The sequence below is a fragment of the Mobula birostris genome, chromosome 3, assembly GCF_030028105.1.
Source record: "Mobula birostris isolate sMobBir1 chromosome 3, sMobBir1.hap1, whole genome shotgun sequence".
Lineage (NCBI taxonomy): Eukaryota > Metazoa > Chordata > Chondrichthyes > Myliobatiformes > Myliobatidae > Mobula > Mobula birostris.
Window position 1 is genome coordinate 3,637,322 of NC_092372.1, and position 6,000 is coordinate 3,643,321.

At 41.8% G+C, this 6,000-nt stretch overlaps 1 protein-coding gene across 1 annotated transcript in view; it reads left to right on the forward strand.

Annotated features, from left to right (window-relative positions):
* gne (glucosamine (UDP-N-acetyl)-2-epimerase/N-acetylmannosamine kinase) overlaps positions 1–3,597 on the forward strand; it is a 140,314-nt gene extending 136,717 nt beyond the window's left edge. The window contains exon 13 of the transcript XR_011885311.1: positions 3,037–3,597. The gene's annotated coding sequence lies outside the window, so the exon portion shown is untranslated. The remainder of the gene's footprint in view (positions 1–3,036) is intronic.
* The last annotated feature ends 2,403 nt before the right edge of the window (positions 3,598–6,000 follow it).

Here is a 6,000-nt window from a genome sequence, read left to right on the forward strand (position 1 = left end):
ATTAAATATTATAAATAATTAAAAATAGTTAAAATTAGTAAATATTAAAAATTTAAATTATAAATCATATTTGGAGGACAGATGGTAAAAAAAATAGCAGCATTACACCTGTGAAAGGTTTCACTGCTAATGTGCAATGACTTTCTGTAGAGGCAATGTTTGGGTTATGGTTAGAGATAACTGGATCTTTGGAATGTGAGCTGGGACCTTTCTTCGGCATGAGATGAAGAGGGAAGACGCTGGAGAGAACCGGTGATTCAGTGGAGAAAGGTGCCGCAGTCGACTGAGGATTGATGGATATGTGTGACTTCTGGAGGAGTTGTGCTCCAACTTGTGCACATTTGACTGTTTAATTAAAATGGGCCCTTTTAGTTGTTTTTCTTTCTTTTCTAACTCTTTAGTTAAGTGAAGATTCATAAATATAATTCCTTTAATCGTATGCAGTGCTGTCTGTTGTTTCTTGGCACTGAGTCGTACCAAATTACACAGCATCCACACAAACCAGGGTCTGGGGTGGGAGAGCTGTGTCAATCTCATGGGTTTGGCGGGACCGGAGGGTGCCTTCCCTCGACTTATGCAGCCAAGGACATCAGCAGGGTTTCAATAGCGTGCAGTCTGACTGTCAGGAAGGGCAGGCAGATGACAGGACAGTTTTGCAGCCAGCAGGCTGAGAAGTAGTGCATTTGGGATGCAGAATCAAAAACGGTAACAAATACAGTACTCAAAGTCACAATGCACGGAGTATAAGAAATAAGGTGGCTGATCTTGTTGCACTATTACTGATTGTCAGGTTTGATGTTGTGGCCATCACTGAATCGTGGCTGAAGGATAGTTGTAGTTGGGAGCTGAATGTCCAAGGTTACACGTTATATTGGAGGGATAGGAAGGTAGGCAGAGGGGGTGGTGTGGCTCTACTGGCAAAGACTGACATCAAATCCGTAGAAAGATGTGACATAGGATCGGAAGATGTTGAATCCTTGTGGGTTGAGTTAAGAAACTGCAAAGGTAAAAGGACCCTGATGGCAGTTATATACAGGCCTCCCAACAATGGCTGGGATAGGAAATAGAAAAGGCATGTCAAAGGGCAATACACACGAAATGCTGGGGTAATTCAGCAGGCCAGGAAGCATCTATGCAAAAGAGTACAGTTGACATTTTGGGGTGAAACCCTTCATCAGGACTGGAGAGAAAAAACATCGACTGATGCTGCCTGGCCTGCTGGGTTCCTCCAGCATTTTGTGTGTGTTGCTCGGATTTCTGGCATCTACAGATTTTCCCTTGTTTGTCAAAAGGGCAATGTTATGATCGTCATAGGAGATTTCAACATGCAGATCAATTGGGAAAATCAGGTTGGTAGTGGATCTCAAGAGAGTAAGTTTGTTGAGTACCTACGAGATAGTTTTTTTTTTAGAGCAGTTTGTCGTTGAGCCTACTAGGGGATCAGCTATATTGGACTGGGTGTTATGTAATGAACCGGAGGTGATTAGGGAGCTTAAGGTAAAAGAACCCTGAGGAACCAGTGATCACAATATGATTGAGTTCAACCTGAAATTTGATAGGGAGGAAGTAAAGTCTGACGTAGCAGTATTTCAGTGGAGTAAAGGAAATTACAGTGGCATGAGAGAGGAGTTGGCCAAAGTAAATTGGAAAGAGATGCTGTCAGGGATGACAGCAGAGCAGCAATGGCTTGAGTTTCTGGGAAAAAAATGAGGAAGGTGCAGGATAGATGTATTTCAAAAACAAAGAAATATTCTATTGGCAAAATGATACAACCGTGGCTGACATGGGAAATCAAATCTAAGTCAAAGCAAAAGAAAGGGCATACAACAAAGCAAAAAATAGCGGTAAGAATAGGATTGGGAGGCTTTTAAAAACCTACAGAGAGCAACTGAAAGAATTATTAGGAGGGAAAAATGAAATGTAAAAGCAAGCTAGGTAACAATATCAAAGTGGATAAAAAAAGCTTTTTCAAGTGTATAAAAATTAATAGAGAGATGAGAGTGGATAGTGGACTGCTAAAAAAAAGAGGCTGGAGGAATAGTAATGTGGGATAAGGGGACGGCGATGAACTAAAGGAGTATTTTGCATCAGTCTTCCTGTGGAAGACACCAGTAGTGTGCCAGATATTGAGAGTGTGAAGGAAGAGAAATGGGTGCAAGAGAGAAGGTGCTCAGAAAGCTGAAAGACCTAAGGGTACATAAGTCACCCGGACCAGATGAACTGCACCCTAGAGTTCTGAAAGAGAGAATGTGGTGGCATTAGTAAGTGCACAGATATAAATGTTAGAAGAGAAGTAAGAAAGAATATAAAAAAGTTACCACAAACAGTCTAACAGGAGAGGGTGTAGGTTAATTCATTATAGAGCCTCATGGCCGAGGGTAGGAATGACCTCATATAGCGCTCTTTGGAGCAGCACAGTTGTCTTAGTCTGTCACCAAAATGCTCCTCTGTTCAGCCGAGGTGGTGTGCAGAGACTGATGGTTTATGTGTGAGGGAAGGTTAGATTGATCTTGGAGTACGTTAAAAGACACAACTTTGTGGGCTGAAGGGCCTGTACTGGGCTGTAATACTCTATGTCTAAGGATTTGTATCTGTTTGTGTAAAGAAATGATGCCCCTCTGTCCTGAGGCTGTGTGCCCTCTTGTCCTAGAATCACCCATGTGGGAATCATCCTTTCCACATCTACTCCACGTGGGAATCATCCTCCGTCTCGGCCTTTCAACATTGGAAAGGTTTCAATGAGATTCCTTCTAATCCGGACTTCCTTCTAAATTCCAGCCCCCAGCTCCCTGTGTATAGTCTGCCTTCATGTTAAGATCTGAAATATTTAACAATGAAATGTGGGGTGAGAAAAATTAACTTCAGTCAAGGAGCCACTGGTTCAGGATCAGGCACATCTCCAGCATATATTGTGGAATTTGATGTCTTTACCGCAGCAGTACAATTAATAGATAATAATAAACTCTGAATTACATTATCTATATTAAATGACTGTGTGGCTACCATCTATAAATTCACTGATGTTACAACGTACAGGAGTGAGATATGCCAACTAGCGGAGTGGTGTCGCAGCAACAACCTGGCACTCAACGTCAGTAAGATGAAAGAGCTGATTGTGGACTTCAGGAAGGGTAAGATGAAGGAACACACACCAATCCTCATGGAGGGATCAGAAGTAGAAAGAGTGAGCAACTTCCATTTCCTGGGTGTCAATATTTATGAGGACCTACTAACCTCACCTCTTACTTTGCACTACTTGTTTAATTTAACTATTTAATATAGAGACTTACTGTAATTCACAATATTTTGCCTCTATTATTATGTATTGCATTGTGCTGCTCCCTCAAAGTTAACAAATTTCATGACAAATGCCAGTGATATTAAACCAGATTCTGGTTCATGGGATGTTGGAGGGGAATGGAATCGTCGACACTGAGGTTTTCTTCTTTTCCATTTTTAAGTTGTTAGTTTTGCCCAAGTCGTTTAGTTTAGTTTAGTTGGGTTTTTTTTCTTTTGGGTGGGTTTTTTTTTTTCTCTTTTTCTTTCTTTTTCCTTTTTTTTTTGCTTTATATTATCCGTGATCAGTTCTATATGTATGGGAGTTTTGGTAATTTCCACTATTTGGTTTTGCAATTACTCTTTTTTTAAATGTAACAATGCATCTCATATTATCTGTATTATTGCTATGTTTTGTTTCTATATTTTGAAATTAATAAAAAGATTGAAAAAGAAAGATTCTGGTTCATGGGTTCTCTGTCCATTCAGAAATCGGATGGCAGAGGGGAAGAAGCCGTTCCTGAATCGCTGAGTGTGTGCCTTCAGGCTCCTGTACCTCCTACCTGATCGTAACAGTGAGAAAAGGGCATGCCCTGGGTGCTGGAGGTCCTTAATAATGGACGCTGCCTTTCTGAGACACTGCTCCTTGTAGTGTTAGAGATTGTGGTGGCATTGGCAATGATTTTTCAAAAATCATTGGACTCTGGCATAGTGCCAGAGGACTGGAAAATTGCAAATATCACTCCACTCTTTGAGAAAGGAGAAAGGCAGCAGAAAGGAAATTATAGACTAGTTAGAACATTGAATCTTTGTGGGTGGAGTTAAACTGCAAGGGTGAAAAAAAATTATGGGAATCATATATAGCACTCCAAATATAGCCAAGATGTGGGTGGGGTTGAGACTGCAAAGGGAGCTGTGAGAGGCATGTAGTAAGAGTAATGTTGCAATTGTAATGGGGGACTTCAATATGCAAGGGGATTGGGAAAATCAGGTTGGTGTCGGATCGCAAGAGAGGGAATTTGTTGAATTCCTATGAGATAGATTTTTAGAGCAACTTGTGCTTGAGCCTACTCGGGCAAAGGCTATCTTAGATTGGGTAATAACCCGGATGTTATTAGGCAGGTTAACGTAAAGGAACCCTCAGGCAGTGATCATGATATGATTCATTTTGCAATTTGAGAGAGAGAAGCACTACTCATGTGTATCAGTATTGCAATGGAATGAAGGGAATTACAGAGGCATGAGAGAGGAGATTGCCCAGGTGGATTGGTGGAGGGTACTGGCAGGGATGATGACAGAGCAGAGATGGCTGAAGTTTCTGGGAATAGTTCACAAGGCAGAGGATAGATTTGTCTCACAGAAGAAGAAGTTCCCAAATGGCGGGGTAGGTTACCATGACTGACAAGGGAAGTTCAGGACTGCATAGAAGCCAAGGAAAGGGCATATAAGATAGCAAATGTGAGTGGGAAGTTGGATGATTGGGAAGCTTTTAAAATCAAACAAAAAGCAACTAAAAAAGCTATAAGAAGTGAAAAGATGAAATACGAAGGCAAACTAGCTGAAGCAGAATTAAGGAGAATACCAAAAGCAGAATCCCAAAAGCTTTTTCAGTAATATAAAGAAGAAAAAAGGAGGTGAGAATTGATATTGGACCACTGGAAAATGATGCTGGAGAGGCAGTAATGGCAGATGAACTGAATGGGTACTTTGCATCAGTCTTCACTGTGGAAGACACTAGCAGTGTGCCAGAGGTCCGTGAGTGTCAGGGAGCAGGAGTGAGTGCCATTGCTATTACAAAGGAAAAAGCGCGAGGCAAACTGAAAGGTCTTAAGGTGGATAAGTCACCTGGACCAGACAGACTACATCCCAGAGTCCTGAGAGAGGTTGCTGAAGAGATAATAGATGCATTGGTCATGATCTTTCAAGAATCACTTGATTCTGGTATGGTCCCAGAGGACTGGAAATTTGCAAATGTCACTCCACTCTTTAAGAAGGGAGGAAGGCAAAAGAAAGGAAGTTATGGACCAGTTAGCCTGACCTCAGTGGTTGGGAAAGTGTTGGAGTCTAGTATTAAGAATGAGGTTTCAGGATACTTGGAGACGAATGATAAAATAAGTCAAAGTCAGCCTGGTTTCCCTGAAGGGAAATCTTGCCTGACAAGTAGAGTTCTTCGAGAAAGTAAGCAGCAGGGTGGACAAAGAGAGGCAGTGGATGTCATTTACTTGGATTTTCAGAAGGCATTTGATAAAGTGCCACACATGAGGCTACTTAACAAGATAAAATCCTGTGGCGTTAGAAAAAAGATACTGGCATGGATAGAGGAATGGCGAACGGACAGGAGGCAGTGAGTGGGAATAAAACAGGGTCTTTTCTGGTTGGTTGCCAGTAACGAGCGGTGTTCCTTAGGGGTCAGTATTGGGACTGCTACTGTTCACAATATTTATCAATGATTTAGAAACATAGAAAACCTACAGCACAATACAGGCCCTTTGGCCCACAAAGCTGTGCCGAACATGTACTTACCTTAGAAATTACCTAGGCTTATCCATAGCCCTATATTTTTCTAAGCTCCACGTATCCATCCAGGAGTCTCTTAAAAGACCCTATCGTTTCCGCCTCCACCACCGTCGCCAGCAACCCATTCCATGCACTCACCACTCTCTGCGTAAAAAACTTACCCCTGACATCTCCACTCTTTGCCTTCTGTGGGCAAGCCAGTTCAGG